Source organism: Perna viridis, chromosome 2, assembly GCF_037379345.1.
Source record: "Perna viridis isolate PV_CMFRI_1.1 ecotype Kerala chromosome 2, ASM3737934v1, whole genome shotgun sequence".
In the NCBI taxonomy this organism is placed as follows: Eukaryota; Metazoa; Mollusca; class Bivalvia; order Mytilida; family Mytilidae; genus Perna; species Perna viridis.
Window position 1 is genome coordinate 35199877 of NC_142446.1, and position 21962 is coordinate 35221838.

At 32.5% G+C, this 21962-nt stretch overlaps 1 long non-coding RNA gene across 1 annotated transcript; it reads right to left on the reverse strand.

The window, feature by feature from the left end:
* Positions 1 to 446: 446 nt before the first annotated feature.
* Positions 447 to 21761, reverse strand: LOC148624814 (uncharacterized). Its single transcript, XR_015920175.1, has 3 exons — positions 21673 to 21761; positions 20392 to 20467; positions 447 to 599 (listed from the first exon to the last, which is right to left on the reverse strand). It is a non-coding gene; the product is annotated as an uncharacterized LOC148624814 (long non-coding RNA).
* Between the last annotated feature and the right edge of the window lie 201 nt (positions 21762 to 21962).

The following is a 21962-nucleotide window of genomic DNA, read 5'->3' on the forward strand; positions in this document are numbered from 1 at the left end:
TATCGTTATTTATATTGTTAAATCTATAAATTTCATAGACTTGTCATAGACAAAAAAAAAAAAAAAAAAAAAAAAAAAAAACGCGATAATCACCAATGTTAAAATTAAATTTAAACCAAAAATAGATCTACCGTGTTATCTGATGATCAACTTTACATAAAGATGTATATTTAGAAAGTATTGTCTGACGTCTATTTCACTGACACTTTTAGATTAATGACGACTAAACATATAAAAAACTAACAAAAACAAAATGCCATGTGTACATGTATTTGTTCACATGAGGTAAATTATTAATGCGCGTATGTAGGGTGATATTCGTTTATAAATTATGTCAAGTGAATTCTATTCAGTTTATTTCTCCACTTGTTAAGCTGTATTTAAAAAAATTATCTATCCGTTGAAAAACTTTGTTTTAAACCCATTTCATAGGATGAAGTATATGCGAAGACAATATTATTTACTAATTCATCGAACGTTATCTTATCACTTAATCGCATTTTCATTTTTTTCTTGGTACATAAAGTTTGATATTTCTGTATACTCACTCACTGGAAACTATGTGATTTCTTTGCACTTCCTCGTCGGACACAATTAACCTGAAACAGATCTAAAAGATAAGTGTCTTTCTAATGCATTTATAATGATTGAAATAATGGATTTATATAATTATCAGGGCAAATATAGGTCCTGTTTGTTTTAGACATGAAAGATAAAAGATTTCAACTTTCTCCATACGATAGCAGAAGCTAGATTTTGCGATATTGTTCTGTCGAAGATTATCAACTATTTTAAAAAGAAGTTAATAGCTTCTGTGGGTTCGATAGATATATAGATATTTGGATTGAATCTTGACAACAATATCTGTTCATTATATCCGATAGCAGTTTTGTCGTTTTATAATTCTAATAATGATAGATTGAATTTAGTTAATTATGTAATTTTGTCTACATTTGGTGTTTCGAAATGCACATGGCAATTAAATCATCGGTATATATCTGTCGGTGCATTGGACATGATCTATGCTCTAGTTTTTATAAAGGTCCGTATTCTTAAAAAATATCATTTTATGAATTATTCTTTCGGTTTTATTATGCTGTTTATGATCGTGACGCTGTTGTCTTTGACTTCCGAGTTTCTCAATTCGTTTTTTTTTTAAATTTGACTTACGAATTTTATCACTTGCTTTGGTCTATGCTCCCAATTTTTAGTGGGGTCCGAGTTGCTCATTTGCTTTTGTTACTTTGTATGTATGATTTTAGTTACTTTATGTTCTTTATTGTGTATGTCTGTTTTCCATATTTAGCAGTTACTATTCAATTTAAGTTGAATTTTAATTCTAAATACCAACAATTCTAATCGCCCATGAATCTGTTCTGTTCTACCACAGCTATTGTCCAAAACTCAAACAATATTGAAAAATTGCATGGAAAAGAATTGTGTTTCATCAATAATTATTATAATACATGTAGTTTCTATCAATAAATGTAAGAACAATCAATAAATCACTATATGAGATTAACATAAATTCTTAAAAAATCTTTCATAGAAATTCTGCAATTTATCATTACTTCAAAAGCTAATTCTTATTATCCTGAGAAATTCAAAGCCATGATTCGACAGAACGGCACGAGGAGGGTTTTAGGCAGCAAAAGTATAGAATTCCTTACCTATTCATGCTTACATGCTTTCAACATACTTAAACAAAATGTCTAACCATTAATTTACCACAACAAACATATCATATTTACATGATATTTTTTTTTAATAAAATCATACAGCTCATGTCGCCATTTTGCTGCAACTGGTCAACTATTTGTCTTCTTTCAGGGCAGTATTGATTGTTATGTAAGTCTGTGCCTGTCCTATTTTTGACTTGTTTGAATGTATGATTTCTGAATCAGTTATTTGTACGTAATGTCTGAAAGAATCGGTGTAAGAGTGCTACACATAGCTCATTCCATATTTTTAATAATTGGTTTGTGAATATTATTTGCTGATTTATAATAGTTTATTACTGACCTTACATCTAACTCTGCAGAAAGGATTACAAATCACCCGTACACAAAATATGTGCAATGTAGCATGCCCTGCATGGCATGCTACATTGCACAAGTAGGCATATAAAACTGTATTATTTCTTAAAAAGGAAATGGTAATTGTTTACTTTTATAAAATGTAATTTAAAACATATTTTATCAATTTTTAATTTACCAGTCATTGCTGGTACCGTGCTTATTAAAGTCAGCTGGCTTTTATCTAACAACATATATTTTTCCGGAAATTTAATAATAAACCTTAGCTGAAGTTAACGACCCTGTTATTGTAAAGCAAGCGGAAAACAGACTGAAAATTATTTTCCATTTTAATGATTTTGATACAAAATGAGTATTGTATGTTAAAAATAATGGTACTTGAAAAACAAATCACACATGGGCGAAACGATTTTTTGATTCGATTCAGTCTGAGCTTGTTACGACTTTCTGCTGTCAGCAACTTTATCGGGTTAAATATATAATGTCTGTTTTTTATGTCAATCTATTGTCATAATCAGAATAAAGGTTGCATTGATGTCAACCAGTCAGTCAAAGAAACAAATGACGTTTTCGTCAAGCAATGATTATTAAGATGCCATTTACTGTAACCAAGGATAAAATTTTGGCCCAAGATATGCTACCATTCTTTATTTACACGTAACGGTTTAAAGGTCAAAGATAGAGCGTTCTATGCGTGATTCAAAGGTAAGGATCATTCAGCTAAAGGTAAAAAACTTTCAACGAAATGGAACAGACGAAACAAATGAATTAAATAATAAAAAAAAGAACAAGAAGCAAACAATAAAAATTAACACTCATCAGAAAAAAAGGCATACACAAAGCTAACATTAATGTATCATTCGAGATCTCACGATAAAACAATTAATACAGAACACGTGTGGTGATATAGAAAGTTACCGAAGTATAATGTATGGCAGACTTCAATAGCCCAACCAGTTTTACATCGAAATTAGTATCAATTTTTTTTCCAATTTGTATAACACTTAAAGGGATTAACCTTTATACTTTGTTAAGGTGTACAATGAATGCATAACTTTCTTTGGATGAAGAGCATGAAGATATTTCGTTCAGATAATAACTTTATTTGTCATTCCAGTCATATTTAGGCTTCTGAATCTTTGTTAATATTTGATTAGCTTTGAAAGAATTTATTATGACAAAGAAACGAAAACTAACTACACAGCATCCGTTATTGTAAACACACACACACACTCACATTCAATGATATGAAGTGACTTAAAATTAGACTTTATGAAAACAAAGTGAGATTTTGTAAAGCTGATATTTCACCGAGAACAAACGCAATCAATTAATGAAAAAGATTATTGACAGACCAAGTGTTTTTTATTATTATATTGGTAAATGTTACATGTATTATATTAACTTAGACTTTGATGTTTTATATGAATCAAAACTTAACGCTAACACGAGATGTCACATACAAAGGTTACATTATTGATAATTAAATGCAAAGTGTCTTTATTTTGTAAAGCTATTATGCTTATATGAACTTATTTCGCAAGGAATGAAACAAAAGTAATGTTAACGATTGAGATCAAGAAAAAAAGAATCTAGATATATTGAAAGTAATGAGTCCATGCAATCATTAATAATCATTCGAGTTCGTATTCAAATGTCGCAACATAAATGGGCGAGACAAATAAGCAGTAACCATCGACAAGACTTCAAGTTGTCGAAAACATTGATAGGTTTCTTATTTCAGAATAGAGCTGGATTTTTTAGGTCAATCATTTGTCATAACTACCACAAATCCGTTATGTTTGTTGACAATCAGAATTCCGGTAAACAAGTTGACGTGTGTGCAACGAAATTCATTAGCATTGGTGTAAACAACTAAAAACCTGGATTAAAGTGGCTGATTATAAATGTCTGCTGATCTTTCATATACATAAATAATGGGCGCTTGGACAAACATATTATATTAACGGTGATTATGCGGCTTTCAAAAATTCAAAACTAACAAAACCGAACATTTATACAAAACTATTTTTATTGATGGCTGATTTATTGTAAAAACACTCCATTCAAATTTGTTGGGCATTCAACGGTAAATGTATTTCTGAGGGAGCTACGTAATAATAACGACTGTTCGTTTTCTTGTAAATGTGTAAACTGCAATTTGAAACCACTGTTTTCTTGTTTTAGTCATTTTACTTATATTAACATTATCAGAAACTCAAAGCAAAGGATATGTTTATACAAATTTACGATGAGATAGAGTTGGCTTGTAGAATAATATATCATCGCTAAAACTATGCTCATGAGATCTACTTATGATTGGCCAAACAAGGTCGTTTCCACTAGCCATAAAACCGATTTATACATTGTATGAGTACGATGCGTCTTTTCCCAAGATTGAGCTAAATGAATCGCAACAATTTATACTATTATATAAGTACCCCAAACACCGAAAGCAAATTTATTTGTATCACTTACATTCTTTGCTGAATATGTACAAACCCTGAGTGACGTTACGAATTAATGCAACGGCAGCAATGTTTAATTCACTGCGAATTCAAGCTTTCATCTTAAAGTTTTTAAGGAATACATTTGAGTACAAGAAATAGACTACTATCATTTGTTTCATTTCCTTTCCGTTCAATAGCAAAGGTAATTGAAGCATGGATTGACGTAATACCGAAGTGGTTTAAAGAATGATTGAAACGTAATGTCCTCTATGTTTCTGAGGCAATTAATAGCTTATTTATGTGGTATTTCTTTTTAGTTCACTGCAATTATCAACGAGTTAATGTTTTGTCGGAGTATTATTTAAGGACTAGTTCGAATGTAATAGAATGAGTCAAGTATCATACCACTGCTTTTACTTCAAAGAACAGAATTCAAAATCCTCCAAATTGATTCAGACTGAAACACGTATGATTTCTATTGCCTCTTCAGAAAGTATCATAAATATAAAAAAAGGTACATCAAAAGAACAGTACTCGTTTAGGTATAACAAATTGAACATTAAATGATTGATAGATTATAACCTTCCTTGTATCCAACCTGAAGTCACATTTATTTTTTTTTCAAATTGTCATTTGTTTTTTTTTGCGGTGAGGGAAGTATTGAAGATCTTGCTTTTCTACTTGTTTGTTGAAAATGTCTTTTTATGAGAGAAGGGCTGTTGAACAAATGCAAACACGACAATTTATTTCTGAAGTGTGGACAAATCTAACATGTTCAGTAGGAACGAGTGAAATTCTCCTAATTATTCCGTTAAACGCTGCATTTTATAGCAGATCTACTTTTAGTCAGGGAGAATATTCCATAACTCAACTTGACATTACGTTTTCAAGTATTTGACACGCTGATAATGATATGTATGACAACAACAGGCCCCCCAGTGTCTTGTGTTTCATAGAAATCACATCAAAATAGATGTAAAAGATATAATTAAATAAAGAGACGGCTGTTGTATTATCTACTTACTATGCTATTATGAATTAAAAAAAAAAACACTGTAGTTTTAAGCGGAATGTAAAATATACCAAGCTCCATGAGAAGGATTTGTAATGCGATACACTCTTTTCTAGTTCTCCTTGTATTGTCAAAACCAATAATTTGTTATTCAAAAAAGACAACAGGCCATCCTTAATTTTATATATGTCATTAAATTGAATCCTCTTAAACCAATTATATTCAATTAATAGCCCCGAATAATGCTAAAACATGTTGTCTTTCAATATTTTAAACTAAGAACGACAATTTGTTAAACATCTATTTGATCACATCAAAGACGGCGTGGAGAAATAGGTCCGTAATTAGTCGTGGTCTTGACTTTGATAACGATTTTAAATGTATTACTAAAATAAGTGAATAGATTGCTTTTGTAATCAGTGTTTACCTGTCTTAATTGTAGAGGCATGATTAGTATCCATTTTCGACTTCACTCCTGGCTTATTAGGTTTATGGTGAACACTTTTGTACGTTTTTGTATATGTATGAGGATAATTAGTTATATTTCATCCTGTACTTGTTTTTTTGCATCTTTTTATGTTTCTGGTATTGCTTTGTCAATGGATTTCTTTTCGTAACTTGTATTGTATACCACTTCTTGCTAATAATATATTTTATACAGATTTGTTATGACAACTTGCATGAGTGAAAAAAAGTATAATTGGAAATAACATCGGCATTAGTTCTTTCATGGAGAATGCACTTCATGCAGTTATTTAAGTATTTAGCTAATATGGAAGTCACAAATAATGCATCATGCCGTTGTTTCGATGGTAAATATCAATCTATAAGTGTGGTTGTACACTTAAATGCTGGTAGAAATATATTTTTAAAACAGAGTAATATAGAAGTAAAAGCGAATTAAATTGTATCTCACTTCTACAGACAGCTACTAACCTAGAAATTCAAATACTTCTTTGAGGCATACCGATTGCAGTTTTAATTGTAAGTTAAATGACTATCTAAATGAATTTAAAAGACAAATTGAAACAACAAAGAACAATATTTTGCTCAAGCTATTTCAAAATGCCAACGTAGAGGCTTTGCATTCGACAAAGGCCTGTTATTTAATGGAACTACAAGAGATTTACCCGTCGAGGCAACAACAAGATTAGAGTGAAAACCAAAAGGATGTACATGTATTACAAGAATAAAGACTAAATAGGGAAAATAGACACAATAAAGAAAATACAATAACCAAGAAACAAGATTTAATGATCAACCTTTACTCCAATAACAACTAAGAGCTTAAACCAGCTGAACAGGTAGATTAGAAGTTGTCTGCTTTTCTATTTTAATCCTCAGAGTTGCTCATAAAATTTTACGTTAGGGATAGACGAATGATGAAGGGTAAGTAATGACACGGTGAACAAATCGGTTCTCATGGTAAGATGGATACACACTAACGATCCTGATCGCGTTCATGATGTCTTCAATCTGGTAGCAACATAAAATTGTTCCAGAAGTCTAACTGTAAGAAGCCTGCATGGCTCAGAATGTCGGCATTGTAACGAAAAAGATCTGGGATAGTGTACCTTTAGTGATATGATAAAAAAAGTGTGTTTAAAAGTGTGTTTACACTTATAGAAGAAATCTTTGTTTTTGGGGAGTATTTACTATTTTGTAGTTAGATTATTCACTATTGCCTTTTTTGCGTTAAATCATATCTGTACCCTTTTCTACTGTAGCAATTGTGTAGAACCTGAATTTTATTCCTAGAAACAGACCTAGATGCATGCATGTTAAATGTTTCATAAGATATATATGTTTGTGTGTGTGTGTGTGTGTGTGTGTGTGTGTATTATATAGTGCTAACAGTTTTTTATTGGTAAAACGTTCTTTAAAAAAGATGTGAATTTATATACATGCACAGGAAACCAGTGAAGCCAAGAAAGCAGGTCTTTATTCTCAATGCTAAACCATAAGTTGTGGTAATTTATGTATATAGTATATGCAGATTTCTATAGGTGTGCATGTTTTGAGAATAACATGCACAATTTCTCATTTTCTTTCGTAAAAAAGGGGGAGGTAAAATGACTAATTGCATTGATGTACGTGTGTACCAATCATTAACATGTCAAAGTCATTCATGCACCTTTTATAATGGGTATAACTCACCAATAAGTAGCAGTATGAATTTTGATATTGACCGTCAATACCAGACAGTTACTTTCAAAGAGTAAAAAAAGGAACCAAGATTCATGCAGAAATCAAAAGAATGTAATCCAGGGAAAATCACCAGGCATGGAAAATAGACACATACACAACAAAGAACATAAAATAGCCAAAATAATACATACAAAGTAACAAAAGTAAATGAGCAGCTCGGACTCCACTAAAAACTTGAAGGCTTGACCAGGTGTACCGGTAGGATATCCGTCCTCTGCTTTCCCGCCGAGTGCTCATAAAAAATCGAAGTCAGGGGGAGACGAAAGAGGAAAGGAAAACTATGACACATTGAACAAATCAGTTTCCATGGCGCAGATGGATACACCGTAACGATCCACGAGTTCATGATGACGACCATGAAACTTCTGTAGTGATGTTTTCAATCTTGTATACCTAGCAACATAACCCTGTTCCAGAAGCTTATTTGATAGAATTCTTGCGCGATACAAAACGTCTGCGTAGTTTCGGCAAGCTCTGGCATAACGGATGAGTTGTGATATGAACACTCCATACGCACATGCTGAAGGGATGTTGCCACAGATGAAAGAAATGTTAACAATTCTGAATGAAAAGTGATCACATTTGTCGTAAAGGTTGGTTTTAAAGACTAGTACAACGATTGATACTCTGCATGGCATGGCTCCTAATTATGATTGATTCCGCTCTCACTTCACCATATCTATAGGTCGTCAAATAAAGCTGTAAATGCAGCTGTTGTCCGGTTCAATGTAGCTGTTGCACATTTTACAATACCCATTGTAATTAAACTTATTACAATACCCTTGTTCATGATGACGACCACAGACAGAAGTGTTGCGAATATCTTTTTGGTATACATTGTAAACTCAGATATAAAGTGGCATATGTTTAGTAAGTACAGGATAGCTTATCATGCAGGTTATATCAAACAACAATAATTCAATAAAATTTCAAAATACAATTAAACAAGTAAACAAAATACAATTTGACGCTACGTGTAATATACCAATGCTTTCGATATACATTTAACTGTAATTGTACAATATCTTTTATTAATTTACATTATGCTTACATTAAAAACTATGGGCCTCTGTCGCTGAGCTTTTGGGGCTCGCAGTGTGGTAAGAATGCATATTTCTTGTGTACATTGTTTACGACCATGCTCCCAGTGTTTAGTGGAGTCAGAATTGCTCATTTACGTTTGTTTCTTTGTATGTATTATTTTAGTTACTGTATGCTCTTTGTTGTGTTTGTCTGTTTTCCATGTCTGGTCTTTGTCTCTGAATTACATTCGTTTGATTTCCACTAGAATCTTGGTTCCCTTGAGTATTCTTTGTTAAGGTAACAAGGAATGAAGTAACAAACCCAGCCGACACCCGAATCTACAATGGAGGGGTATCACCAACATAGTGAATTTAAGTGTAAAGTAAGGACTCTATTAATTAAGTGGGAGTAAAATAAAGCGGAACAGTTTGGCGCTGGCCCAGCCCAGTTCGCAGTTCTTACTTTATCACCCGACTTGGGGCAATCTTCATGAATTGATATATGTTTCCAGCTATGTTCTGAATTAACATCGGAGCGATTCAAGGCACAAGGGCTTATACCTAAAGGCTTATACCAAATGGCTTATACCTATAGGCTTATATCCTAGGGTTTTTACCGAAAGGTTTAAACTTGTAAATCCTAAAAGCACCGTCTAATATTTTGAGTGAATAATTTGGGACAATAAATAAATGGAACATCAATTTACAATGCCCAAATGAGTAGTTACACTGGTGATGCCATGTAACGCAACGAGTGTCCCCCAAATTATTTTAAAGTTTTGCAGTTGATAAGAGATTACGTCTTTACTATTGTGACGATATCGCATTGTTAAAATGTGTCGAAGAGCCTCAGTAATATCTGTATCTGATATTCTAATATATCTGGTGAAACAGTCTGACTTCTAATGATCTTATGTCTTTATCATATTGTTTTGTACGAAAGTAGAACTACACGTCGTAGCCTGTTCAGATAGTTTGTCTTAATAAGTTTAATCAGAACACCATGCCAAAAAAGTTTTCGACACTTTGCGACGTATATTCACTTGCATATTGGACACTACCTTAATGTCACCAACTGTCAAAATGCAGTTAGGCTCAAACGAATGTCTGCACGTTAATTCGTCACATCTTACAAAAAAAACAAAAACAAAAACAAAACAAAAACAAAAAAAAAAAACCAAAACAAAACAAAACAAAGAACGCGGTGGTGAAGACCATATGTTTGTTGAAAATGTTATTCTCAAAATGTTTTTGTAATTTATACAAAACATCATATTATAACTTTTGATTTACACTATTAAACCACTTTCATGAATACCTACAATAATATGTTCTAGTTCTTCAATGAATTACCATGTATGTTTACTAATGAGTTACGATTACACAAAAAAATACAAAAATAACGAATCCTCGATAAATGTAGTTTAATGGTAGAATGCTTCAAATTTAACACCGAATGACAATTTGACACAATACAAATAAGGATATCCTCTGACATATGGGTTAAAACACGATTTACCTCCTGAGCCGGGAATTTGGAATTCATAAACTGACATAAGCAATTAAATCCTGATAAATATACACTGCGTGTATTATCATTGATACTTCTATCCAACAAGTTATCAACTGAACGATTTTTGAATGTGGCTGGAAGGTAGATGCATTCGGACACAGACGTCGGAAAAGATCCATTTGAAATCGAGAGAGCGCATCAACTATATTGTTATCTTTACCATAAACAAACTCAGCATGCACAACAAAATTAACTTTTGAAGAACACCACGTAAGGCGTCTCATTAATTTCGTAACGTCTACAGAACTCGACCTAGATTTTTGGATAATAAAAACCTTGTTATCGCAGTGAAACATGATTTGTTTGCCAGTCCACTCATGACACCATATCGCAGCGAAAATAACATGTAGGCCATTGATGATCCATTGGTTTCAAGAATAATTTCCTTTAGCCCTGCTCCTTGAAACCATCGGTTTCAAGCCAATATAACAATAGCATACATGTGATGAATTTATTTGACAAAAATCCAAGACGTCATCTAAGTTACCTGATGTATCCATATATGGTCTCCTTCCTTTCATATAAAAACCTCTTGGACTTCATCACATTAGAACGAAAACTTTATTCTATAGCTCTCACTCTACTACACTCCCTTTACAATACAAGTCTAGACACTCCTATTTCTGACCCCACCTCATCATTATACAGACTTGTTGCCATCATTTTGGAAATTGGTTTCCACATAATCTTTAAACCTGTTTGTGTGAAAAGTCAAGATGAAGAAAAAACGATTATTTCTTCCACCATCGTTTGTCAACGAAGGTATAGATGCAATTAATTTGGCTAACATCCTCCATCATAAAAACGTTACCAACAAAATTCCCCCATATTTCAAAGACAAACCCATACCAATTATTTCATATTCCTATACTTCACATTGTATCCAAAATTTTCAATTATAAAAGGCTATCGCAGAACCTCGAGATCGAGGACTTCAAGGTTAAACCACCTGACTGTTCTTACAAAAACTCTCTATTCAAATATGGTCCTTCTGGTCACGTCGTTACGGGAGATTTAATCATCTTCAAAATCGAATCTCTGCGTAATATCCTTTCTAAAGGTCCCAAGTACCGTGAACTACGCTCCATAAATTGGAATTATTACTTTAAAGTTCTTATGGATGCCGTCGAGGACTATGCAAGAAAATGGATAAAACGAGAACAAGAAGACATTGATATTATGTCAGAGTGGTTAAAGCCCGTGATGTCTTTAATTTTCAACGAATGAAAGTTTTAAGTAGGTCAATGAGTGCCAAGGCTTACATCGGTTTTTAAAGACCCCGATATAGCAAAAACATTGTCTACTATACATGACAAGTATGTTATCGTACCAGCAGACAAAGCCCAAAACAACATTGTTTTCGTCTGCAAAACGTTTTACATCCAATGTTTATTATCAGAGGTAGACGTAGAAATGATAGCATTGATACGACCTATACTGCTACCACACTCTCCACGAAGATATTGTGCAAAACCATAAATCTGTGCTATCCTCTTTTGGTCTCTCTACCAAGGACGATGATTGTGATTTACCGTCTATGTACTGGATTCCTAAACTCCACAAGAATCCATACAAACAACGTTTCATAGCCGGATCTGCAAAATGTACCACCAAACCTCTTTCAAAACATTTAACTTCTATACTCACAACTGTCAAAGAGGGTCTGCAGTCTTACCACAACACTTGTTACTCCCGTAGTGGTATTAATTCAATGTGGATCCTGAAAAATTCGAAAGATCTTTTGGAGACAATTATATTCAAAACTATTTTCTGAATATAATAGCATTTAAACCTATGAATTTTCAACAATGTACACTTCTATTCCCCACACTCAGTTAAAATCCCGACTTAACAACATTATACATCGTTGTTTTTCCAAAAAAGATGGTTCACGTAGATACAAATATACTTCTTGGTAGAGATTCCTTATACTTTGTAAGAAGTAATTCCAAATCATCTTCAAAATATACAAAGAAAGATGTTTACAAAATGCTGGAATTTTTAATCGACAATATATTTGTCCAGTGTGGTGGACGTGTTTTTTCAACAAATGGTCGGCATTCCAATGGGAACAAATTGTGCTCCTTAACTTCCTGACCTATTCCTTCACTCTTATGAGGCTGACTTTATAGCTGATCTGATCCTCTGATCTCAGCTTCCGCTATATAGATGACGTATTATCTTTACATAATGCTAATTTCGGGGATTTGATACATCGCATCTAATCCAAATTACTCGAGATAAAGGATACTACAGACACTGTGAAGTCAGCCTCATATCTTGACCTACACTTGGAAATCAATGGTAAATAAAACTATTTACCAAACTTTACGACAAACATGATGACTTTTCATTCAAAGTTGTCAACTTTCATTTCATCTGTGACAACTTCCCTTCACCACCTGCGTATGGAGTGTTCATATCACAACTCAAACGTTATGCCAGAGCTTGCCGAAACTACGCCGACCTTTTTGTATCGCGCTAGAACTCTAACAAATAGGCTTCTGGAACTGTTTTATGTTGCTACAAGATTGAAAACTTCACTACAGAAGCTTTATGGTCGTCATCATGAACTCGTGGATCGTTACGGTGTATCCATCTGCACCATGAAAACTGATTTATTCAGCGTGTCATAGTTTTCCGTTCCTAGATTGTCTACTCCGGACTTGACTTTTTATGAACAACTCGGCGGCTGTTTCAAGAAAAGGAGAGGATGCTTACCCTACCGATGCACCTGATCCATGCTCCCAGTTTTTAGTGGAGTCTGAGTTGCTCATTTGCTTGTGTTAATTTGTATGTATGATTTTAGTAACTGTATGTTCTTTGTTGTGTATGTCTGTTTTCCATGTCTGGTTTTGTCCCGGATTACATTCTTTTGATTTCCGCTATAAACTTGGTTTCCTTGATTACTCTTTCAAAAGTATGCCCCAAAACCACATTGCAAGCTGGCACCAGTACATAAATCATAATCTGCGGATGAAATTACATCATTGTCTATGAAGAAAGAAACAAAATTCCATTGATCCAGAAACTTAATCCATATATCTAAATCTTATAGAAACCCAGCGGTGATTGATACATGATAGTGTAGCTCTTTAACGGAATGTGCATTATTAACTAGAAAAGATTTAAACGATTTTCCACGTGGAATTATTCTCATTGTAAAGTTAAGACGGCCTAAAAGACATACAGAAATTCGTTTGGTACGTATCCGTCGTTTAAAAAACGAAAACAAAAAGTATTTAATCCGACATAATTTATCTTCAGGCAGCTTTGCAAACATATTGTCGGTGTCTAATATGATACCTAAATATTCAATTTTTGTGACCGGTCTAACCGTTTTGTGTGGAACATTCAAAGAATCGAACACATAAAATATGAACGTTGCATTGTTTTGTTCGCATTGAAAAGACCAATGTTGCCAATCGTTATAAAGTCGTCCTACAGGTGAAGTATATTTGATATATATCTACTTGTTTATGAGATCATTAAGACATCTATGAAAAGAAGTATTATGGGAAGCTGATAAATCGAGAGTAAGTCGCTTTTTCTTTGAATACTTTCCTACTACAATTCCAATAGGGATAACTCTATGCACTGTAAACGTTGATGCTTTAACTGGACCAGCAATATAGTCATTTTGCATTTTCGTTTCTTTTAGATACGTCATCGGAATATTGCTTAGTTGGTAATAATTTTTTTAAATTCAAATATAGATGCTGGCAAGTTGGACAAGCCTGTGAAAAAACGTTGGTAAAACCATAAATTACAAACTGAACTAGATTTGTGTTGGGATGGTTTAGTAATTCAGAACCAATTCTTGAAACGTCAACTGGAGTACTTGCTTTAAAAGCGACGTTACTAGCAAGAAGTTATTTAGATCTAGGTGGCTTGTTTTTGACAAAGATACATAAGGCTGTATCTGTTGATTAGCAGACTTCGGGTTCAGTTGATTAGTTTCAAAATGAGCATAAAGACAAATGTTACCTATGGTCGGCTAAAAATGGTTACAGACCTCTTTGCCTTTGAAAAACAATTTTGGACGACCGTGTCTGTCGGTGGTATTGAAGCCTTCAATAAATTCTTGAAATGCAATATCTCATTGTAAGCGGCTGTCTTTTGTCTCAAGTGTTATGACTGGATGCAAGTGCGAGAAGATTCCACCCGTAACCTGTTTTGCGATGAAACAGCATATGGATCGTGCATTGAATTTATAGAACAACTTTCCCGATCTATGGCCGCTGGGATGTTAATGCGCTCTTCAAAAAGTTCCCCCTGTCGTTTCACTGGGATTTTCCACGGTAGTTAGTAACTCCTTAATGTCACTATTTGTGGTACAAGTACAAGAAGAATATATACCTACATTTTCAGTTTCAACAATTACCGCACTATCACTTTAGGTTTTGCAATTTTCTGAATCAGAGCCTCCATTTGCTTAATTCCAATATTGGAAGGTTTGTTTTGTAAATCCAGCTTATTAGTTTTAGTAGGAGGCATTAATAAACTGTCTGTACTATTGGTTTTTTGTTTTCTACGCGATATTTTATATAAATAATTTCTTTTTAAAGACGTATAGAAATTCGTTACGAAAAAATTACAAGATTAACTTCCAACTTTCACCTTAAACTGAATTATGTACACCTGCGAAATTGATGTCGAGATTTTATTCGTAATTCTTTTCAATTAAATCTAGCATTGACATAGATAAATCTGGACGCTGACAAATCTGCATTCCCATGTAATTGACTCATAAGCTATAATTCATTTCTTAATTCACATTAAAAATGACTGGACAACTAGAAGCAATTCCTTAAAGCATTGAATTTATTGTTAACAATTATCATATTTAAATTTAACCTAAAAAAATGCAAAGAAATTCAAAGACTAGGAGTTCTTATTCTTTTTTTTTTAATGATTATATCTTTTATCTCATCTGCCTTTGTCATTATGCAATTAAAATATTCCGTAATTGTATGTAAACAAACAATGCTGACAAAATCATCAGTTAAGCGTCTGTCTTACAAGAGTAATTCCCCTTTGCAAGGAAAACACGAGTATCCTTGTGACGTAAATTGGGTCTACCGCCAGCTTCTTCCGGAAAAAAGATGTTTGCCATCGTAAACAAGTCAATAGCAAAATAACAAACGTTGCATATTTTTAAATCGCCCATCAAACGCCGTGGTACTGGTGTTACCAGTAGTGACAAAAGGTTCAAAGTTCGGATTTTATTTGCATAAGGTCAGTCATTATTTTGCAAACTCAAAATTTGATGTATGAAATACTAGATCAGCGTATGTAATCACCAATTCGTTGACTGCTAACATATTATCTAACATGAATTTACTTTCTTCAGGACAAAATGGTTAGAATTGAATATTTTCTTGTTAAATTTTTACTTCTCTTTCCTAATTTTAAAATTGCTTTTATATCATCAATGTGATGCAGTTGATGTTTTGTTTCATTTAAACAATAGACGTAATTAAAAGAACTTTCAAAGCTATGTAAGTGATTATAGCATGAGAAGATTTTATAGATCGTCGTCCAAATATAGAATAGTCAATGAACTTCGATACCAATAAGTTGAAAATTAATAGCTTTAAATGACATTTAAAATTTGTCTTGCAAAATATCAATTATACGTGTTGTTATGCAAAAGAAAGACGAATCGTTTGTTGTAATTCTGAATTACATAATTCAAATTGATGTAATTTGAATGTAACTCAATAATATCAGTTTTATGATTATACAGTCGACATTACAATTAAATAAAAATCACATTGACGTCATGATGGACAAGTTTATTATTGTCTCAAGAAATGATGACAAAATTGCATAACAATGATATACAATTCGAATAATGAATTAGTGAACAATAGCCACGTTTAAAAGGTAAAACAAGGAGCTAAATACAAATACAAAATGTATAAAATGTAAAAATATTGAAAAATATGAGCCCAAAGGTCTCTATATGATTAAATATAAGCTTAAACTATATCATAATAAATGATTATCGACCAGCAATATGTTTATATGTGATTTATTTTGAGCATCGTGTGCTTAGAATGTAACATTTATAATAAAGTGTAGTTGTTAAAACAAATATGATATAGGGATATTAATAAGATAAAATGCTACAAATCCAACTGATGTTTTTCGTTTGAACATTTGTAGTCGACTTAACAAACGTATTATAAGTGTCTTCTGTGTAATTTCTACTATTAATACGAGATTCCCACATAATATATTTTTAGCAAGGTTTTCTACATTGGCTCAGTTAAGGTCCGAGGCTAGCCATATTCAATTGAGGCGTAGCAGAAGTTCGATATTGCTACCCGAGGACCAAAAACTCAGCCAATATGAAAAGCCTTACGCAATTATAACTTTATTGACTATCTAGTCAAATGGATTATACCCAGACCAATATGACGTATTGGATGGCTAAATCCAGTATTGGACGGCTATATTCCGTATTGGCACACTTTTGTATTTTGTATCGTATTGGCAGTTTTGATCATACTCAGGCTAATAATCGAACGTTATTCAATATAATCCATATTTATTTGTTTCATCGCGCAACTATCGATAAAAGACTTATATAGAAAATCGCCTCCATCAAACATTTTGTATCAATTGTAATATTCTTCCAACAAACATTAACTCTGTGCAAAGGAATGTTCAAATCAATAATTAAAGTGTCTGACACTTGTCATTCAATCTCGGCGCAGTAGTATGTGCAATATGAAATTACAACCATATGTCGGAAGGATGTATAATTTGCTAAATAGCGAAACGAGAATAGTTTCGATTATACGATTGCAATGTTTGTATTAAGTATCATTTAAAAATTTTGACAACATATTGAAGTTTATCAATTTTCAATTGTACTGGTAATTTTTCGATTTCAGCATTAATTTTTTTCTTAAATTCGGGTATGTTCATTTATGACTGTAAATTTTGTATTCATATTTAACCAAAGAGTTAGAAATTTGTATGTCCGCAGACGATATGGCAAGTATTTTAGTGTACATAAAGTTTATACATGGGACATAGTGAAAATAATCAAAAGTATAAAGAACAGAAATGGTGAAACACCACAAATGCACTATCGTATAACCTTTATAAAGATAGTAAATACTTCAAGCGATCACTAAAAGATCTCCATTAAGTGTAGGCACACATTCAATGATTTGACCAAAATAAAACAAGACTTAGTAATATTTATTGAACATTTTAATGAATCAATCTTGTGTTCGGCTATTCAAAATGATATCGTTTGGTTACGCAACATTGGACCGAACTTCTGCCTAGGATCGTTTGAAATAATGTAAATGCCTATCTAAAATATGTCCTTGCACTCTAATTTTGTTTAGAAGGATCATTCGGTTTGGTTGTGAAATTACATAATTTTGATTGAACTAAAACATTTTCTTGGTAATATCCTACATGCTTTCGATCTTATTCGTGCGATCTACATGATCTTACAATAAAGAAGGAAAATAGGAAGTCAACTCAGTGATTTACAATTGGAAGGAATCAATGACTTTGGTATCGAATAAAAATTCATTGTTTGGTATTGTTACTAAAATAAAATAAAATGGGACGTGTCGTGTTAAGAATGAATTGATGTTTTTTAAATTGTCATGATCTCAATACTTGACACGAATAAATTCTTATCAAATAAAAGTAATGTTGTTTTGATTGATTTGATGTCTTTCATTTGATGAATATTGATAGAGTGGACTATTTTTGCAGTGTTTTTGGCCTCATTTACATCGTTTTACATATTTGAGCTATTCACTACTAGGCCAGGTATCTAAGGATCGATATGTGTTCATCGCTTCAAATGCATGTCTTGAATTTGTCGTGTTTTGCGTTAGTTCAAGTTATACACAGCCAAATGTGCCACCTATGATAATCATATGGTGCTCGATTCATATGATAATCATATGGTAATCATATGACAATCATATGGTAATCATATGACAATTCTATGATATTGAACATATGATAGTCATATGATTATCATATGATTCTCATATGGTAATTTTGGCTTAAAACATATGACAATCATATGTTCGTGAAAAACATATGATCATCATATGATAATCATGCAATAATCATATGTACAGCCCATGTATGGGATCAACCCCATCCCCAATGCTCCATCCCCCATTGCTCCACCCCCATTGCCCCACACACCATTCCCCATTGCCCCATCCCCCATTGCCCCATTACCTTATTCCGTATAGCCCCATTTCCCATTGCTCCATCCCCCATTGCATCGACTTATATCCCGTTGTCAAATGGCTTTCCCCCTTCCGAAAAGAAAAAGTATAGTAAATGTTCTATCAAACACAAATAAAAGATAAGGATGCAAAAAGTTTTATGCAATCAATATTGATTTTAGAATCTGCCGGTGAGTTCGAGAATGACCGTAATCACGCAATATTTGCATTGTTAACATGTATTATCGACACTCCGAGCTGCATGAGAAATAATCATGCACAATATTCTTAAAAATATAGATATAATGTATAAATTGTGAATGAATTTGATTTCTAAAATTATTCTTAAAAATGTTAAAATTGTCCAGATAAGGTTTTTGTTGATTGTTGTTATACCCATATTTCAGACCAAATTCTTGAACATGAGATATGTTTTCCAAATTAGATGATTGCCAACACTTAAAATTATCTTAATAGTCTTAACTAATTGTTTAAAATGTTAACTTTTTTAAAATAAGCATTACATATGGGCTGTGATACATTTATTTCAATCAAATTTCTCCAAAATGACATATTTCTGCAAATTATAAGGGTGTGAACAATTTTAATTACAATAATGGTACAACAATATTAAAAATGGCAATATTTGTATCTGGTTGGTGGTTGCGACACTCATATTTCAGTCATAAATCTTCAAAAAGACATATTTTTGCAAAGTATGTTTGATGTAGCCTTGGTTCCCTTGATTACTCTTTGATAACACTTTTAATATACCTAAGTCTAAAATTAATGTAAACATGTTAAAAATTGTCTATATCATTATTATGTTGATGGCTGTAATACATATTTTTCCGACCAAATTCTTGAAAATGAGATATTTTTCGCAAATTGAATGAATGCCAACTTTAAGTATCCTTACTGGTCTTATATTATTGTTTAAAATGTTAAAATTGTCGTCTGTGATGCTTTGACACATCAATTTCAGTCAAATTTCCCAAAAATATAATATTTCTGCAGATTGTATGGGTGCGAACAATTTTAATTTTAATGTTAATTGAAAGCTAAGGGAATAAGCATTTTTGGTCTCTCCGACACAAAATTATTTCAGTATAAACTTTGAAAAGAAAACAATTACTCTTGGAAATCGTATGATCGCGAACATTTTCAATCAATAACAAATGTACTTCCGGTTAATATTTAAAAATATGTCAATGAATAATGAACTTCGACACCTGTAATAATTAAAAATTACTCTAAATCAATCTTGTTTAAAAATTATTTTAATTGATGTCAGAGAATTATGATATGTACGTTGCTTGCGAAAAAAAGCAGAACAATTTGTTTGATTGACCAATCAAAATTATTCCCTCGCCCCATTCCCCTATTCATTTACCCCATTCCCTATGCCACATTACCCATTGCCCCATGCCCATAAAATGGGAAGTTTATCCCATACAGGTACTGTATACTGAAACATATGATTATCATATGGTGCTCGATTTACATGATAATCATATGATGCAAACCATATGATTCTCATGTGTGGCACATTTGCCTGTGTACTTGTACTTTGTACTTAATTTCAGTTGTTATAAGTGTTTAAGAGGGTGTCCACAACAGAAAGTTGCACATGCAAAATTATTGCGTTTGTTCAATGTTTATTTATTAAAGATTCCAAACACATGCTTTCTAAAAAATCATCTACTGTTTCCGGTACTGCAGTGTTTTCACTTCCACTATTTAGGAAAAGGAATTATGAGCAAAATATGACATTGCTATCAATGAAGTAGAGGTTATCCTCTAGGAATTCAAACCAGCATGGACAAACCATGAATCGACAATTTTCTGTCACTATTGATACTCACAAGTATAGGTACCTCTCTCAGTAATCGGCGAAGTGGTGTGATAGTATACAGATGATATACAGCCTTGAACTCACTTCTACCAGTCCATTGAAAGATAAATGGAAAAGAAAATTACTTAATCACTGACATGAATAAGTAATTCAGGAAATTGGATGACATGTATATATGACTAATTATTATGGAAGTAAACAACTTAAACCTAGCTAAGATTGTGCTACAGACAAAGCTATTACTTAGAAATCAATGCAATAGTCTCTTGTTTAATTTCATCTGTAAAATTAACGTTCCAAAGTACACGTTAGCACGCAAACGATATGACTTACAGAAGGTGTGTTTCTTTGATGTTTGGATGTTATTGTACATGTATCATTATGTTAATGCTTATATAATTTCACCATCAGTCATTTTAAAATCTACATATGCATCTTAAAAATGATAATTTTCGACATCCTAGAGCATATTTTGCTTCCTCTTAAACAAATCGAATAACAATTTGAAATTTCCAACAATCTTTGCTATGATTTAATTATTACTTTGAAAGAAAGGACAAATTGAACTACAAACTCATTCTATAAAACAGATCATAAATACGATACTTAAATGTTTAATATATTTTTTGTGATATTATGTATTACCGAGGAGATTCAAGTTCATGAACATAAATGTAAGCGTTGATTGAAATAAAAGCGTTTCCTTTTAATTAAAATTAAACTCCTCATCAAATATGCAATTCAAATTGAAAACTACACGAAGAAAACAGTGAACATAATCGTCTTACCGCAAACATTTCTCACTTGTTTCAGGCAGATATAAATTTATATTATGTTTATATCGATATGTTCTCGGGTAGCTTTATGCGATTTGCTGTGTCAAACATTGTGCAGTCAAAACGATAGTAAACGCGATATTCATACGATGTGCCGTAAATTCATGCATTTGAATCTAATTCAAGTATCAATTGTGGTGTTTCCTTGGTTCGGTAAAATGTCTGTACATTTTAGGTGTTTGAATATTTAATACGTACCATTTTTATTGTCTGAATATAGCTGAAATATTGCTGCTCGGACGTTTAACCCCAACACTCAATGAATCAATCAATCTTTTGATTTTCCCGTTACATGTCTTGTATATGTTTTACTTGATAATTGATTGGCAGAATTCCGGGGCAAATTATGTACAAGTTCACTAATATTGGAAAAATGAAATTTAACAATAAAGTTGTTGTGACATGTTTTGAAGTCTTACTACGCTGCAAGATAATATATTAAAATGTGCACTTACGATTTGTAACTTAGATAATACACACTCAAAAACAAAAGTAGAAAAGACCGTTACTGTCACATGGAATGATAAAGGTTTATAGTTAAGCCATTTAATCTCACTCGGAAGATAGACTTTTCACTTTACATTTGATATGAATTCAAAAATAAGACTCGTAAGTTGCCTGGAGATGAATCTTTCCAAAATAGCTAGCATGGTAAATCCATTTCGTAAAGACATTAGTTTTGCGTCGTTGAATATGATGTCTTGTGCATAAGAATATCAAAAAGTCTTAAAACTTATCTTCAAAT